We start from the raw sequence: 19,399 nt of genomic DNA on the forward strand, positions 1-19,399 counted from the left end.
TATACAAGCAGCCAGTAAATGATAAAAACTGTAGAAATATTGCCTTGAATCAAGGGCGTAGATTTGGCATGGACGGAAGGGACTTGTCCCCACCAAAATCCAGCGATTATTGAATTGTCCCCACCAATAATTTGATCTCTTCGAGTAAAGAAAAACAAACCCGATAGTAAGAAAAAAAAGATCTGTCAGCATCTCATTCAGCGAGCGGTGCAGAAAGAGTTAAATTAGTTCTCTACTGGAGTCCTACGTCATGTGACAAATATGGCCAATGTGATTGGCTGTGCCTTTCAGGGAGCTCTGTTTAGTTTCAGCAGCGGCAGAACCTGGATATAAGAAAGTATTTTTCAAAGAAACCTGTAAGTCACTTAAAGTCAAGTTCACTCATATAATGTGTCCGTCATAATAACATTACAGGCTATGCTAGGCCATACATGCCCACACTCCCGATTTTTCCGGGGAATCCCGAATTTCAGTGCCCCTCCCGAAAATCTCCCGGGGCGACCATTCTCCCCAATTTCTCCCGATTTTCCACCCGGACAACAAAACTGAAAACCACATCCCAGACTGGCCCAGCCATTCCAGTTTCCAACAATGGCTACTATTACTGCAGCTACCTAATTTTAATATTACTCTTATTTCTCTTTCTGGGTCGCAAAATAAATTTTTAACACATCTTCAGGCGAGAATGTAGCTGTGTAAACGTCAAATAACTTAAACATGTTATTGAGTGGCCTTTTTCTGTGTTTTATTTGTTGGTGAGTAAATCGTTTTGGCTGAGATTAAAGTTATTAGATTAAATTAGATTAAATAAAACTTTATTAATCCCTCGGGAGGATTCCTCCGGGTTCTCACATAGCTGAATAAACTGCTGTGTGAAAACAGCAGTTTATTCGACCATCTACGCCTCGTCCGGTTATATTTTAGACAGCAAGGAGCAGATGGCAGGTGACGTAATTCTGAAGGCTAGACTGTCCAATTTCACAGTCGCTCATTTTCGGTCTGCCCGGCTTTCGGAGGACCCGGCCCACTTAGACCACAAAGGCCGGATCCTCAGGTGGACGCAGCCTCTGAATTTGGATACCCCCGGCCTGTTTCCGGTCGGACAATATAAAACGGTGACATTTAACTTATTTTATCCGATAAATAAACACTTTAAAATTAAGTTTTTTGTATATATATGTACATGTATACTAGTGATGGGTCGGTTGCGAAGGAAATGGCTCTTAGAGCCGGTTCTTTGACATGAACGACGCCAGCTGTTTTTTTTTTCTCTCACCCTCTCTCTCTCTCGCACTTTTTTTCCGCTTCACTCAGCATGCGACCCTTGTGCTTTACACTGGGCGGAAGGGGCGGTAGTTACACTCAGTAACACAGGAACAGAGCAGGAGGGAGAGAGAGAAAGAGAGCCAGGGACAACAACATCACATTATAAAGGTATAGTAATCATTAGGGATGGGTACCGGTATCCGGTGCCATTATGGCACTGGTTCTGACATAAACGGTAGTAACCAGACCGAAAAGCAGCGCACATTTCGGTGCTTTATTTTGGTGTTTTTTCCCTGAGATGTCATACACTTTGGATTCCAGCCAATCATTTTACTTTTGCAAGCGTAGTAGGCGGGCCCAGGTACGTAAGTTCTTTTAGAGCAGAGCTACAGATTAAAAATGCCCAGAGCAAAGCGGTCAAAGTCTGGCTGTACTTCACAGCAAAAGATGCAAATTCAGCAGCCTGCAACAAGTGCTTTAAGGTGATACTGTGAAAAGGAGGTAACTCCTCGAATCTGATGAAACACCTGGCGACGTATAACATTTTGTTAAAAGCCGAGAAATGCGCCGTATTTGATAGCTTGCTGCGAGACCTCACACCGAGCACATCTACTGCGGGTGTGGTGCCTGTTATCGGAACCGGAGTTAGCAACATCCCCATGAACCCGAAGATTAGAGTCCTGGCCCCTAGCCCTGCCAGTGTAGCAGAAATGATGACGGATGATGATGGCAGCAGCAGCCGTTCTTCTCTGCGTGAGTAGCTTAATGTTGTTCTTGTGTAATTTATATTGAGTAGGCTAACCACATTATTACATTAATGCATGTAAGGTGAACTAGCAAACACCGTTGTAGTTACATGTGACTGTCTTCTTGTTTGATGGCAGATACTCCCTTCACCCTGGCCAAAAAGGCTAAAACGACCAAAGAAAAAGTAGAAAACAGCTAAACATGAGAGGTTTTTGGACAAAGTTTGTGTTTTTTCCATTGATTAAGCACTGCTTCCAGCCAAGAGTGATACCATAAATCCCCTATAGCTGCAGAAAAGGCTAAGATTGTTATCTTTTTACAAAAAACAGCTGAACATGAGAGGTTTTTGGACAAAGTTTGTGTTCTCCATTCTTTAAGCACCAGCACCGTTTCAAAAGTACCGGTTTGGCACTGGTATCGGATAAAACCTAAACGATATCCATCCCTAGTAATCATCCACAACTATTTTCAGTTGCAGATGATAAAGGATTCAGAAAGTTTATTCATGCAGGCCCACATGACAGAGAATATGCATCTTCTTTTTGTTTTCATATTATAATTTATATTTAATTGTGTTGTGGTTTGCAGTGTTTTGTGTTGTTTCACTTTAAATTTGTAAAAGGAAAAAGCTGAATATTTAAATAGTTAAAAGTTGAAATGTGAATAGTTGATTTTTGTATTATATGATTTATTTATTACATTTTATCTGGAGTGAATAAATAAAAGTATATTTACGGTGGCCCCTAGAGACAAAGCAGCACGTGCAAACTTCAAATCACGTACAAACTCCAAAACACGTACAAACTCAGAAGCACATAAAAACTCAAAACACGTACAAAAGACAACAGAAGTGCTCCAGGATGCTAGGGGCAGTGTTGAACTTTATTACCTAGTGGCTACACAAGCCAGCAAGTACCAACGACCGGATTTGGTGTGTGGTAATAACAGGTAAATGAACTTTTATTTTATTTTATTATTTGACTATATATGAATGCTTGTGTATAAATACACAAACAATACCCATATGCTTTCATGCTTTCAATTGTGTAATTTAAGTGATCTAGGTAGCTCTGTTTTGGAAGTTCAGTTCATGCTAGAAATGTGTTTTGGAGTTTGTACGTGTTTTGTCTCTAGGGGCCACCGCATATATTTATATATAAACATATATAAATAAAACCACTTTTTTTATACATTAGTAATTCCTTTTGTGCATAATTTTATGTTATTGTTAATAATAAATTAATTAAAGCAACAAAACAACCTGAAGAGCCGGTTCGGAGCCGAAAGAGCCGGTTCTCTAAAATGAGAGGGGGGGGGTATACATCACTAATGTATGGTGGTCATCTTAGACGAGTATTTTTATGGATAAAAACCACCAGGTCATTCAGTGTTCCCATAGTGCCAAAGTATAACAGATGTTGGTGCACTATAACTGAACTAATGTTGTTAAGTCCTTAAAGTCATATTCATTTATTTTCCTGACTGTATTTGAAGCTATTTTTACTTTTGTATGATACCTGATTTATATGGAATATGGCTGAAGTAAACTAAAGTCTAAAATACTTAAAATGGCCTGTATTTATATAGCGCTTTACTAGTCCCTAAGGACCCCAAAGCGCTTTACATATCCAGTCATCCACCCATTCACACACACATTCACACACTGGTGATGGCAAGCTACATTGTAGCCACCCTGGGGCGCACTGACAGAGGCGAGGCTGCCGGACACTGGCGCCACCGGGCCCTCTGACCACCACCAGTAGGCAACGGGTGAAGTGTCTTGCCCAAGGACACAACGACCGAGACTGTCCAAGCCGGGGCTCGAACTGGCAACCTTCCGATTACAAGGCGAACTCCCAACTCTTGAGCCACGATCGCCCCAAAATACTTAGTCAGTCATTTGTTTAATAGTAATTTAACATTATATAATTCACATATAAAACTATGAATTATAATTTTAAACGGTTTAAAAGCAGGTAGAATAGCATATGTAGGCAAGTATATTTCTCCTTTTATCAAGAAGCAAAAACAAAAAGGAAAAAATAAGAAACGGGGCAGGGTTCAATTGTTGAATCATCCGTCCCCACCAATGCCACAACCAAATCTACACCCTTGCCTTGAATATAATTTTGGTTTTTTTGCCTCCTTTTTCTCATCTGACAAAAGATGTGTGATCGTTCTTCATTTCTTCTGAAAGTTTCATCTGGTCTGAAGTTTTCTAGATGCTAGATCGTGTTTAATGTTTCTTTTAGGTACAATTTTCTACATATTTTTGTATTGGTAACAAGACGAGGACAGAAAGGTTTTTTTAAGGTCAGGACTGAATCAGAGGCACTTCTGGGTGATTCAAAGTGGTTTCAATAGGGAGCATAAATCACACATACCCCGAGGAGAGTTCATTACCTTGAAAATAAAGCTTTTACTGCTGATTGCGTTCTGGAGCCTCGCACGGCTCCTACAGCTGAACATTAGCCCTGAAAATCAGTTTTCTTCGTCCTTGTTCTGTTTACAATAAGACACAGAAACTTAAGCTTTAATAGAAGCATAATGCAACCCCGGAACACACGATAGTTGTTTTTCTCAGTCGTTGCCTGGTTTAAAATTCACAGTGAGTGCTCTTATCGCAGAGTCATTTCTCAAATGCCAAGAAGAATGGCGCTGTGATAACAGAAGCACAGTCTGCGTTAGTATGCTGTGAAATAGCAAAGAAGACAGCAAGGTGAAGGTATTTCAGTATGAAAACGCCTCACCTTGGGTTTTGCTCTCTCTTTTTGTCTATGACTCTTCTCTTCAGCAGCTCAGCCTCCCACTTAAAAATCGGAAGGCGATTGCTGACGTCCACGTTCTCGGTATCGTATCGGTGTTGTCTCAATAGCTACAAATCAATCCGTGTCCGGACAGCCTCTGCAATGCAGGCGCAAAGCTCCCGCTTGGCCAGGGCTACCAGTGCAGCGTGCTGGCTGAGCTGCCCTGTGTGTTTGTCAGGCAGCTCCCAACAGCAAGCAACAAAAGAGAAAATACTTTTTTCATTAATCTTCTCTAATTCCCTCTCCGTTCTGCTTTTTGAGTCACTAATTTGAAGCCCTCAAAAACCTGAGGTCATCAGCGATGAAAGAATTTTCTTTAATATATGCACAAGCATGTGCTTTTCAAACTACTCAGCTGATTCAATTAGCACCTGCCAAGAAGGGCATTTCAGTAATGCACACACTTCAGGTTTTATTAGCTCTGGGGAAGTGGATTTAGGGTTCCAAGAAAGAGGCGATCATTTGTCAGCGGGCTACTTCCTTGTGTAACCTTTTTGGAAAAAACCTACAATAGACAAAGTGGTCCTGGCAAACTCATCAGTAATAACTCAGATTACTGCTTAGCTTTATAAGACATTTAAATTATTTGCATTCTTTATATTTCTCCAGTTTCACTTTCTAGTCTGTGATACAGTTTTACGTCTAGCTGCCCATTACCACAACCAAAGGAAAACAGGAAACTGGGAAGCAGGCAAGTTAAGGCTGATAAATTAATTCAATTTTATTTTATTTACATAGAGCCAAATCAAAAACAATGGCCACCTTTAAGTCTGCTATACTGTAAAGCAAAGCCATTACAATAATCCAGAGAAAACCCCGACAATCAGATGGCCCCCGATGAGCGAGCACTTGGCGACAGTGAAGAGGAAAAACTCTCCTTTAACAGGGAGAATGCCCCTGCAGAACCACTGCAGCTCAGTGAGGGACCGCCATCTGTTGTTGTTACAATGTGATGTAGCTGTGATTACAAGAGGGTGCTTTTCCACTTGTCATGTAGTTCACAATATATCAATTTTTCAACTGTTCATGGAGTGGAAGTCAATTAACCCTTTAAGACCTACCATAGAACCAAGTTCGCCAGAGCTTATATTATATTTTTACATGCTGTGGAGCCATTTTTGGGAGCATTTCAAGTTGCTATACATCAATACAACCATTATAGCCCAAACTTTAATAATATGTCTGCATTAGGTGCATAGTAATTACATAAATTGCAAAAAAGTGCAATAAACTACAAAAAAATTGAAAATCGTTTTTGTTTTTTTAACATATATTTCTAGTTAGAGAAATTTAAGAGGCTTATCCCTCAAAACTGTAAATACAAAAAAGTTACACAAACTAGTTTCCCACCACAGGAAATTAATTTTGAGTGTCTTCATAGTTTTATTTTTGAAATACACCAATTTTTATATACTGCAGGAAAAACGAAAATAAATATTATAGTGCAAATTTGCAAAATAACAGCATATGCATCAAAATAAACTATTTCCAGCAGTGCAATATGAGTCTTAAGCATCCCAGAAACGACACAGAAAGTCATAAAGTCAAACATAACTTTTTAAAACACATAACAAGTAAAACACAAGCTCATAAGGCCCCGATCGTAAAAAACTACATTTCCGCAAAATGACGTCACTTCCGGTTTCGGGCAGGTCATGCGGTCATGTGATAGTTCGCGCTGATGGACGTAGGAAGTGTTACAAACAGCTGATGGATCGGCGAAGCGTGTTTCTGGAATATCATGTTTTTGTTGCTGCAAGTGATTTTTATGCAGTTTTTGCAAAGCTATATGTGGAAGGAAACTGTGACCTAGGACAAGCTGATGGCATAAGATGTAAGTACAACTCCTCCAGTTTCATATGCAAAAAAAATTATTGCGCTAGCTTACTTGGTTGCAGAGCTACCGGGATTTAAAAATAGTTACGCAAAACAGAGCGTGCCCGCTCCGATCGGCTGTAAAGGGTTAAAACATGGTTTTCACAACATCTGATTGTCACCAAATGAGTCACTACACTTTTTCTTCCATACTCAACATCACTCAGTCATATCAGCTGCTGCTGAGATCAGTCTCAATGAAAAGAATGACTCACCGACCTGAGTCGGGCACTGACGAGAATCCACAGGGCCAACTGTCTGCAATGTCAAGGTAATTTTCACCATCTTTTTTCATTCTGCAGTACACTTTTGGCAGACTGGGGCAGGGGTGAGCATCAGGCATGAGGGAGTAGGAGGGGGGAGTAGAGGGTGTCTGATCCCCATTAACTCCGCGATATGTGTGCAGCACTTTAGTTAGCAGGTGTTGAAAGCCTGAGGTCAGGAAGTTCACAGAGAGCCTGCTATAAAAAATGAGTTGCAGGAAGATAGAGAGAAGAGCCCGAAGTTCTAACCAAGTATCTATATCAGTAATTTGGCCTGATCCATCCCCTCTGTCATTGGTCCCCAGAGTGAGATCATCAGGGAGGGGGGGTGAATCACAAAGCAACACAAGCTGGGATCTTACCTGCAACCATGATCCACGCAGATGAGTTCTGTCAAAGGAAACAGAGAGTCAGGGACTATAGGATTGTGATAACTGTTGATAATCATGGTGTAGCTTTTTTGCTCAAGAAAGGGAAAAAACTGAGTTAAAAATTAGTTCAGCAAAGGGCCTAAGAATAAAAAAACAACTTTATTCAACTAAAAAATGCCCTATTAATTATGTTTTATTACTGATTAGAAGTCTAAGGCTACGTCCACACTAATGCATTTTCGTTTGAAAACGCATTGTTTTCTCTTTTGGCCTCCCGTCCACGCTGAGACGGCACTTTCCCGAAGGAAAAAGGCAGCGTTTTGAAAATGCTCTCGAAAACGCATACATTTCTAAACTGAGTTGTCCTGTCGCAGTGTGGAAACTCGAAAAGGCAGATTTTCGAAAACGATGACGTATGTTGGTCATATGATGTAGTCACATGACCACTTAAACCAAGATGGCAGACGGCATCGGACAGCAGTTGTTTTGTTTGCTCACAATTTTGGTAGTCGAGTCGTCTTGCGTTTCACACGTGGGCGGAACTGCAATGTCAGCCTTTTTGGCCATTTTAGTGTGGATGCGCAACTCTTTGAAAATGACTGAAAACGGTAGTGTGGACGCGGAGCGTTTTCAGACAAAAACCCCATTTTCAAATCTATCCATGCTAGTGTGGATGTAGCCTAAAAGACATCTATAGGTGATATTTAGCACATTCGAGGCTATATATTTCAACAAAAAACATGAGGAAGTGAAAAAAACCTTTCCTATCTGTGTACCTGTGACCTTTGACTTGCAGTTGAAGACACGATGCAGAGACCGTGGAGTATATTGGTGAGGTATAATTGATCTGCGCTGTCATTTCAAAGGTCTTTTCAGTTAAGTTCACCATGAGATGGGAAAATAAAACAGCACCACTGTACTTTTTCAAATGTCCTTGAAAATACTTTTAAAAAATGGGTGTTGGTACTATAAGCAGAGTTAAGGTCATGTGAGCACAGGGACTGTTAATGATATGTTGAATTTTAAGAAAAATGGGTGTGTATATCAATTTTTTATAAGTTTTTATATTGCTTAAAATTACATAACCATAGAGATGACAGATTGAAAAATGATCAAATGAATAATTGTATGCTAACAGTTGTCTCACATGTAGCAGGTTTCAATTACTGTGTTAATATAACCTGTTAGTTTTACATTTACATCTGTGTAAAGGCATACAAAGTAAGGATCTAGGTGCTTTTTGTTTTGGTAAGCTCAAGTCTTTTTGAACTCAAGCCTGTTATACATAATTATGGAACATTGCTCATATTTACCTGGTAAATTCAAAGAACATTGTGTGGGGTTTTTTATATGCTGCCCTGTGAATACAGTATGACTACAGTAAAGTTCAGTACATAAAATCAGTAAGAAACAAAACAAAGCTCAGAAAGGAAATGGACTGTCTGTGATGGCTCTCCAGATGATAAAAGTAATAATATGTTCTCATGAAGCTGTAGCCTCGAGCACAGCTAAATGTCTTTTGCTTGGTCTCAGGGTAAAACCCAGATTTCTCATTTGGTTCCCCACTGAAAGGCTTAAAAAAGACAAATGGAAGAGCTTGGGGCAACCTACACCAGACTGAGAATGGTTGCATGAAAATGCACAGTCACCGGGCTGGCTGCTGTACAGTCAGTGTGATACATCTGTGCTCATTTTGTTTCGTCTGTGACTCGAACACTTCCTCTGGCAAACTGTTTGTCACCAAACCTCAAGCAGCATCTGACAGAAACTCTGTTCAGTATAACTCCAAAATACTACAAACACTGTACCGCACTCATATCTGATCACGTTTATTCAGCTATATTGTGCAGAGTACAACAAATACATGAATTGTGTTTGAAGGGACAGTGTAGGCTTCACAAGACAGTCTTTGTTGATTTGTTTGGTTCATACTTTATTTATTTCTTACTGGCATTCATTTCTTTATAGACATGTAGTTTATTCTCAAAAGGCAACAGTCTTTTAAGTCTTTACATTCCTGCTGTCTTAGGAAGCCTCCATGCTGTCGTCATGCTGCTCAGTCTTGAGTTCTTAGTTCCTGGTTGTATTAATTCCATCCTTCCCTCAGTGTTCCTTGTTCTTTCCTCTTGTGAGAGTTCGCCTATATTAAATTCATTTGTGTGTTTGTGTTTCCCTGGTACTTGATACTTATTTGTCCCATGTGCCTTGCCTTTCTCCGTCATCTGATTTAGTTCAGTCTTGTTTCCCCAGCTGTCTGCACTTCCCCGATTGGCCTTATGTGTGTCTATATATTGTGCTGGCTCTCCTTTATCCTCCCAGTGGGAGGTTCATCCTCCCAGTGTGATCATATACAGTACTTTCATTACACTATTTTGCTAAAATTTAAAATCAAACTTATTACTCTTTTATCAAACTATATATATATATATATATATATATATATATATATATATAATTTTTCTCTCAAATAAAGGCCTCAAGAAGGCCTTCGATAGCATCCACCGCGATTCTCTTTGGCAGATCCTGCGCTTGTACGGTGTCCCTACCATCTTCATCAACATCTTCAAGGACCTGTACTTGCGATCATGCTGTTGCGTTAAGACCGGAAATGGCCACACCGACTTCTTCAAAATCACCACCGGCGTCAGGCAGGGCTGCATCCTGTCACCTCTACTTTTTCTCGTTGCCCTCGACTACGTCATGCGGTGAGCCGGTGCCCATGAGCTGGCATCCATTGGTCTGATCAAGACTGTCTTGGCGACCTCGATTTCGCTGACGATATCGCCTTACTTGAGGAAGACGAGCTGAAGCTACAGCAAGGAACGACTGATCTAAGAAGAGAAGCTGGCAAGATTGGCCTGAGGATCAGCTCTGAAAAGATCATGCATGTCAGCTCCAAGGACCCACGACGAGGGATCTACATCGGGACACAGCAGCTAGAAGAAGTGGAGAAATTCACCTATCTCGGTAGCATGATTTCCCATGACGGCGATGTGGAGGTGGATGTCAAATGCCGCATTGGAAAGGCAGCTGCGGTATTTCGGAGGATGAACAACGAGGAGATCCTGTGAAGGAGTGGCACAGTCAAACCTCACAACATCGTTGCACGCAAAAGACTCCGACTGGCAATCCCTGGGCGTTAAAAGACCACGAGGATGTCCCCGCAACACCTGGCGAAGGTCATTCCATCAAGACCTAAAGACATTGAATATATATCGTTGGAAGAAGGTGAAGCCCGGGCACAAGATCGAGCCTGGTGGTGTTCGTTTGCCGCCCGATATGCCACATAAAGCATGGGAGGATCTAAGTCTAAGTCTAAAATAAAACAGTTATGGCCTCAATTCAGACCCTTGTAGGACTCCACATTAGATATGAAAATCACATTGTGTTTATCTTGCAGTTTAACCAAATAACCCAACTAGTGGTACACTACATACTGAGATCACATATCATGCTTTATGGCGTAATAACAATAAAATGTTGGCAAAACAGTCAGATACTTTGAATGCCTAGTTGTGCAAAAGATGCACAGCTCTACTTTTAGACCCTCTCTGAAAAATGTCAATGAGAACAGACTTAGCAAATTTTAATTTAATAAGCTTTAGCAGCCAAACATAGTATTTTTTTTTATTACTCACACCCAAAAATTAATGAAGTGAAATTTTTAATCACTTTGCAAAAATATTTTCCGTGTCTGTTCCATGGTTTTTACACATCAGAGATTAAAAATATTCACACTCCTTGTATCGATCAGCCACAGCTAACATGCGTAGCATTCAGAAGCACAAGCAGCATTATCATGAATTTGTTTTGCAGATTACTCGTACTTGATACATTCTAGAATCATTAATGAAACAAATTAAGAGATTTACATGCTACCTGTCCAACTGATTGCATTCAATAAACACTACATATATACAATTGTGCACACACATTTTGACATTCACTGGTATAATTATTTAATGTATTTTCTTTTAATTCCAATGAAATTTCAGTTATTTTCTCATATCGGGGATTAAAGACTGACCAGGCATTAAAGCTGGTTCAAGTCTGCGGTCAAGTCAATCCAAGTGAAAAACGAGCTCTCCATCTCCAGCCTCAGACTGCCCATAAAAGCAGGAGAGCCTAATAAGTTCACATTAAAACATTACTCATCTTGTGCTGCCTGACAGAGAAGCTGTGACCTTAATCTGTGACCAGAGGTCACACACACACATACAGAAAAAAGACAGCAGTGTTCTCTTTCTGCACATACACACAAACCTTCAAACTCATTCCACACTCAATAAATGCTTGTGCAGCCGGGCAGACAAACCCTCTCACAATTTAACCTGTCAGAAATAGTTTTGTGGGAGCTAAACAACCTCTCTGCAGCTGCGCCCCACCCTGGCAGCTGACTGGGCCTTTGGACCAACAATCCAATGACATTGTTTTAAAGCTGGTGCTACATATTGCATATTGCAGGTTCTGCCTCTCTAACCCTCTGGAACAATACAACAGTACCTCAGTTCAGTCTGACTTTAGCCTCACACACCTATGAGGCTGTGTAAAGGATGTATGTTTAGGATTCAGTGTCAAGACCTGAACTCTTTCATGGCATGCATTTTTAATTTCTCTTTGCTATTTGGGCTGATTGGGACCTGATGAATGTAAAAACAAAGAGTTACCAGATTTTTTTTTTTACCTGATTTTCGTTTCTGAGAATAATGAGATCCACATATGAGGACATTCATTTTAAATTTCGATAGAACAGTGGCAGTATAATATCCTCGTAAGTGGATATCAGGTCCTTGTAGAGCAAAATGTAGTATTTTGGTCTAGACAACCCAAAATGTGATGTCCACATATGTGGACACCAGGTCCTAGGAGGTTAATGAAGGTGTTTCACTGCACAATAATATTCCAGTTTATCTTTTCATTCTTTCCCCACCTGGAAGCAACATGAGGCAGCTCATGTATCAGATGTTACCAAAAGAAGGCGTCTATTTTGGATAGCAGCTGTGAGATGAGCTGATATCCAGTTCTCTTCCATCTCCAAATATCTGTTGGTGTGTAGTGATGGGATTTCCGGCTCTTTTTAGAGAACCGGCTCTTTCGGCTCGACTCACTAAAAAGAGCCGTCTCTTTTGGCTCTGAACCGGCTCTTCAGGTTGTCTTGTTGCTGCTTTAATTTATTTATTATTAACAATAACATAAAATTATACACAAAAGGAATTACTAATGTAAAAAAAAGGTGGTTTTATTTATATATTTTTAAATATAAATATGTTTTGGAGTTTGTATGTGCTTTGAAGTTTGTACGTGTTTTGGAGTTTGTACGGGCTTTGGAGTTCGTACGTGTTTGTACGTGCTTTGTCTCTAGGGGCCACCATAAATATACTTTTATTTATTCACTCCACATAAAATGTAATAAATAAATCATATAATACAAAAACCAACTATTCACATTTCAACTTTTAACTATTTAAATTTTCAGCTTTTTCCTTTTAAACTAATTTAAAGTGAAACAACACAAAACACTGCAAACCACAACACAATTAAATATAAATTAAAATATGAAAACTAAAAGAACATGCATATTCTCTGTCATATGGGCCTGCATGAATAAACTTTCTGAATCCTTTATCATGCGCAACTGAAAATAGTTGTGGATGATTACTATACCTTTCTAATGTGACGTTGTTGTCCCTGGCTCTCTTTCTCTGTCTCTCCCTCCTGCTCTGTTCCTGTGCTATTGCCAGTGTAACTACCGCCCCTCCCCCCTCTTCCCAGCGCAAAACACAAGGCTCGCATGCGGAGTGAAGCGGAAAAAAAGTGCGAGAGAGAGGGTGAGAGAAAGAAAAAGAAAAAAAAAACCCACGGCTAGCGATAAGGAGTCGGCTGGTCGTTCACGTCAAAGACCCGGCTCTAAGAGCCATTTCGTTCGCGACCGACAGATCACTATTGGTGTGCTCCAGACATTTTCATTCCGGTAAGTTTTAAATATGTTCATATCACTCTTTATTGCCTATTCGTTTTATTTTCGATGCACTCTGAGGTCATAGCAAATTAGAACAAACTGAGTGATTTTGCAGAAATATGTTCTATTTATAGAGATGCTAATTATTTGGCATTATTGCAGCAAACCAGCCTATGAAATGGATGAAACACATCGTGATTGGGTTCCAGCGCTACACAAGGGGCACTCCGAAATTCCTGCTTCAAACATACCACCATGCCAATCAGATTACTTCTTCCGTGTGAGGGTGAAGAGGTGACCCTTCTGGATAAGATGGTGAAGGTTTGCTGCGTTTTGGTGATCAGTGTGGTAGTAAAACCAGGGAAGAATGAAACTCTTGTTAAATATTCTTAAGTCTTGTGCTGTATAAATAGCGTTAATTTTTCAAAAGATACAGTAAATTAAGTAGTGTTAGTAGTGGTTGATATCATCTACACGGAGTCATGATTTTGTGTAAACATTTTGTCATTTGTAAACTTTAAATAACATGGATTCTACATTGTAACTGATGTGATGTTCTATAAAGTGGTTTTAATTTAAAAAAAAAGGCAAAAGTTAGTTTGTTTCTTTATTCAACTTTTGAACAGTGGTACTCAGTCAGTACATATTCAATAAATGCAAATTATTTACATGGCAGTGCACTTCAGGCATAAATCTAGACCCCTAGATAAAACATTATGGGTCATTCCCACAACCCACAGCTTTACTGTGTTCCAGCAAAGTATCCAATAGCGGTGACAACTCCTCCACAGTAGCAGGTGAGATTTTTCTTCTTTGAGGACGTCTCCTTTTACCTTTCAATACGGATGGTCTGTTTATGTTTTGATAAAGAGCCTTTTTTGGGGGGGCAGCTGAAGAGGAGAAGTCTATCTTATGGCCAACCTCTGGCTGTATCTTGGTCATATTACCAGGCAAAACCCAGTATGCAGATTCATCTGTAACAGTCCTTGTGCCACAGATCTGCACTGTTGCTTCTACTTTAAACAGAAGAGCAGTGACATGGCTGCAGGTCTCCGCGACTCCGGCCATACAGGTGCAGTGGGCGGCTTCAACCTTCCCTGTGATGCTCACAATGACCCATGGCTGCAATGCTGGTTCATTCAGTCTTCGAGAGTGCAGTACCTGAAACATACAAAGTTAATTTAAAGACAAGGACTTTAATGAGCCAAGGCCGACATAAATGTGTTTTATCTTCTTTCTAATCCATTTATCATAAATGTAACAAAGTGTTTAGAAAGTTAGCACATACATGTAATTTTTCTTTTTTTTTATGCATCCATCTATAGAACGCTGCATGTTATATTCTAAATCTGCCTGTTCTCTTTCAGAAACCCGCCTGCAGAAAACGAACCTAAAGTATGTAATGCGAGGATGTAATCACTTTCAAGATGGAGAAAGCATAAAGTTTGACTTTAAGTGACAATTATGGACACCTAATATGATAAGGAGATTCTGCAGGTCATTAATCAATGTATAAAATTAAAATAAAATGTATTTTTAGTGACACAGGACACAAACATGGAAGTAAGATATAGAATTAGGATTATTTATAATAAACATTAATAAATCATTGCAATTTCTTTAACCATAAGGAATAACTAAATCCTTCAGGACAATGTCACATCAATGCACTGAACTCACTATGTCTAACAGCCTCCACATGTTCTCACTGTAATTTCCCCCTCATGAATGAATTTATGCTGCACTGATCTGAATGTTTGGGGGAAAATCAAACGCATTTTACTCGTAGTACTCAAGCTGACTTACCTTCGTTTGAATGACGACGTACTCACAAATCTTGTACCCAATCTTTGGTGAATTGGATGTGTCCCTCCAGAGATTTATAATTGCGAAACTGGTTCACCTTGTACGCGCTGACTCCACAGACAAGGTACGAAAATATATCAGGCTACGTCAATAGCGGTAGGTCTTCAGGATTTCTACTCCACGGCCGTATTTCATACGGGTCCACATTTCCAATGCACGCTATTTTCTGCAAGTACCGTCTCTTTCCATCCGGACGCAACCTGTCTCTGTACCGTCCTTTTTCTTTTAAACTGCTTTTAAGCATGTTTCTAGCAACCGTCCTTCCAACACAGCATGTTTGTTTTGATTCGTGGCCCAGATATATGGCGCTGCGCTCCCACAATACATTGCGGCGTTACATCAATTCCAAAGCCCTATCGTTGAGTCACTTCCGGTATTTCAGACAATCCCTTTCCGTCAAGAGCCACTTGTTAATTTGTTGCAGGCTTGTTAAAGTGTTTTCTTAAATGTTATTTTTTTGTAAATTTTTTTTATTTGTTTTTTTTAATGTAAAAGTGTTTTTGAAAATTTTATTTTGTTGTTGATGTTTTAAATGTGATTTGCACTTCCCAGCCACCGTATATTACAAAGGCTCCTCAGCTATATGCAGGATGGGTTGATAGAAATGGAGAAAAAGCATCACCGGTATTTTTTTCTTCCTGCGCTTTTGTGCTACAGTCAGCTGACTTCAGTTTGTGTGCAGGGATGAGAAACATGGTGATTTTACTTTCCATAAATAGAAGATGAAAGACGACTGGGGAGCACGGCCTTATTGTACTCTTTCTGTGGTGCAGTAGAAATTTATCACAGCTGTGGTGGTAATCGGCCTTTGTTCAACTTCCTGACACAAGAGTCTTGTGGGGGTTTTGTTGGGTCTGCGCTTCCACAGACCCCGCTGGTTTAGAAACTTATTCCCGTTAACGACAAGGAAGCAAGGCGAACAGCGATTTTACTTGTGCAAGGGAAGGATCAGCCCTTCTGCACTCAGTCAGACCACTTTGACCCTGGCCTCCGCTTGCCGCCTTTTATTTAAAACAGTTACAGTACACACAAGCACCACCCATTGTAAACCCCCCTATGGTTATAAAAGATAAGGTACCATGTGTGTATGTGTGTGTGTATGCCTGTGCGAGAATGTGTGTGTGTGGGGGTGCGTTTGTGTGACCTCCTGCTCACCAAAAGGGTCATAAAGGCAGGTAGTTTACTAAACAAGAAAACAGAACCCTCACATAGGATGTGCCTATAATAAAACACTACAGCCTCCCCCACCAACAGGCTGGGGAGGTCAACAGAAACAAAGAAATGTCTTTGATCATGCTGTTTGAACTGAGACTTACAAATTTAAGTAACACAATGACAACATTTCACAATTTGACATGTGCAAGGAGGTTCACCAGCACTAAGCCGCTCATAACAAGCTATCCTATCTTTATGTCTTAAAAAATGGAAGATATTTCAGCAAGTAGAGACTGAAATCAGAGAAAAGTGTATAAGAGTAATTCATTGATATGACTTTTTGGCATGCACAATGTGCAGATTCAGCAAAGGATGGAAAAATGTCCAACGAATCCCATTATAATGTCATTATTTTAAGTGTATATTGTGGTCGATGAGCAGCACCAAAATCCAGAGTCCAACAGCCAGTAGTGGTGGAGCAGGGGTGAAAAATGGTGCTGAACATACTTATGGATGTGAAACAGGACTACGCAAAGTAGCACCGTATTAATGCATGAATTTGAGCATGACTACGGGAATGAATACAGATTCTGTTTGACCTAGACGATGCCTAAGCAGAGCCGCGCTGCAGTGTCATCCAGCCTCCCTCGGTAATCAATAGCCGTCCTCTTCAACACGCCAGCTCGTTATTTATATGTGCTTCTGGACTTTATGTGGATAGGTCAGAGTGAGCGCTGTCCTAAAACAGCTTACTGCAGCACCCTGGCCCATGCACAGTGTGGAAAATTTATTTTTCTCATTTAGTATGCTGCGCTGAATCCAGAGTTTAGGAGTCCATTGATTGCAGTTGCTGGGGCGTTCACTTGTCACGTCTAATGTGTGAGGTGTGTGGGTTTGCTCGAGTGTGTGAAGTCTTAATGGGCTTTTTGGGAAAGTGAGAACACAGGCTTTACCTTGTGCTGTATAAACGCAGCTTTGCAGGACTAACTCTGGAAGTTAATTAATGTCACGTCCCAGTAATAGTTTTCTGAACTTTCACTGTGATAATGCAGAGACTTAGACCACCAATAGCTGAAAACATGTGCCCTCGTGTTGTTGTGTTAAAAGTTATAAATCATTTGATATTGATTGGTGAAACCTGTGTGAAAGAGAGAGCAGAGTGTTCTTAATAAGCCAGAAAAAGAGCAAAGATTACTGTCCTGAAATCAGCTTTGTGAGTTTCCACTGAATCCTTTTGGCATTAGTATTAGTATGCGGCATCTTCTTCTGTGTTTTCAGATTGATCAAAACTTGTTGATCAATCTGATCAATCTGGTAAGCTTGTGTAGTTGGGACTCCTTCTTCTTCTTTTTCTTCTTCATCTTCTTCTTCGTCCCCCCCAAAAAAACTTAAGTAAAGCTTCAGGGAAGCTGCATCATTAATCCCAGCGGGAAATTGTGATAGTAGCTGTTACGTTCCCCTGGGGGGGGTCTAGGCGGTGAGGGGGAAGTAACAAAAGTGACCGGGTCAGAAAAAGGAGTCAAGGAGGCGAAACAGTTAAATAAAACAGTTTTATTGAAGTAATTCAACTAAAAGAGACGGACAAGCCGCTATCACCATAAAAGTAACACAAACAAAACTCAGGCGTTGGTCAGTAATGCAAAAAGTCAAAAGGAAAACACAGCTCACTAGCTGAAAACCACAAAACACAGCTCACCAGCTGGAAACACCGCAAAAACACTCAGCTCACTTGCTGTACCCACACAAATGGCACTCTGGCCCAGAGCTCACCCTGCTCTGGGCTTAAATACCTTTAATTGCTGATGGGAGTCAGCTGTACAGGAGGGAAAGGTGGCACCTCAGGCAGGAGGTAGTGGGACACGCCCACACAGGCACCCTCAGGAGAGAGAGAGGCCCTGCTAGGGGCATATACAGTAGCATATACACAAAAACAACGAAGCAACCATACAAAATTTAGAGCAGAAATAGAGATATAAATAAAGATAAATATAAAAGGACATCATCATTGCCAGCATTCTGTGACTGACCACCTCCTCCAGGGTGGCAAACATTAAACTGCAATGCACTCTGCTTCAAACTTTCTAGATGCAGGAAAAAAAGCTCCTGAGGTCTTTTAATGGACTTACCATCTTCTCACTGGTGTTGCAAAAACTTGTTGCATTCATGTTCGGTTTGTCTGATCATGAAAGCAACAGAACTGAAGATTGAACATTCTGAAATACTTTATAGGTTTTAAACGTTTGCAGAACTAAACTTTAAACAATTTGCAAACAATGTTACTGTAAGAAGAAAATATTCTATCTGCTCATGGCTTCATTTTTTTACTTGCTGGAAGTGAGTTGGTAATCTACACTACACTAACGTGAACAGCAAAAAGGTCACAGTGTTATGGGGTTGGCTTAGATTTTCCAACATTCATGGTGTTTTTCTCATTAAATATTTGGCTTGTGTGTGACTGGCGAGCTCACCTAACACACAAACCTTGGGATGTCACTTTCCTAACATATGAAACTGACAGATGCAATACACAACACCAAAAAATGGGTAAAAAGCTTGATACAGGTTTAGTTTCACACAATAACATGTTACCAAAGAAGGTTTATATCCAGATGTTCTGACATGTTTACTGGCTGATTCATGGAGGCTAATTCAGGATAACTGGGTGGCATCTGATGTATCTGGTCTGCATATGATAGTGAAAGGAGATGGGATCTATTTTTAAAGCTTTTCAATAAAATATCTTCCATTCAGAAGGTGTTTACGAAATCTGTGATCTGTTTAGCTTGAATAACATTTGATATACGCTGAGAAGGGCAAAATATTTGAAACGTGTTTGTGACAAGTTTGCTCGAAGGAAACAGAGATGGCTGGCAGAAGTAACATATCTTTCTGGATCACCGAGTCGTGTGGTAACATGCTGTGTGTGGACATGCTACAGTGGTCAGACTCTCTGTTTTCCTCTGTGGGGAAACAGAACAGCGGCTCTGGTCTCCCGGCGAAGGTGATTCACCTCTGGAGAGAAACGCCTTGACGAATCCTGTCAGCTCTGCTTTAGTAACACATACATTTGACAGCAGCATCTGTCCCTTC

At 40.4% G+C, this 19,399-nt stretch overlaps 1 long non-coding RNA gene across 1 annotated transcript; it reads left to right on the forward strand.

Moving 5' to 3' along the window:
- The first annotated feature begins 1,381 nt into the window (after positions 1–1,381).
- LOC309717611 lies at positions 1,382–14,210 on the forward strand. Its single transcript, XR_014279757.1, has 3 exons — positions 1,382–2,019; positions 13,071–13,300; positions 13,451–14,210. It is a non-coding gene; the product is annotated as an uncharacterized lncRNA (long non-coding RNA).
- Positions 14,211–19,399: the final 5,189 nt, after the last annotated feature.

The sequence above is a fragment of the Aulonocara stuartgranti genome (genome assembly GCF_965226115.1).
Source record: "Aulonocara stuartgranti genome assembly, chromosome: 2".
NCBI classification, from domain to species: Eukaryota; Metazoa; Chordata; class Actinopteri; order Cichliformes; family Cichlidae; genus Aulonocara; species Aulonocara stuartgranti.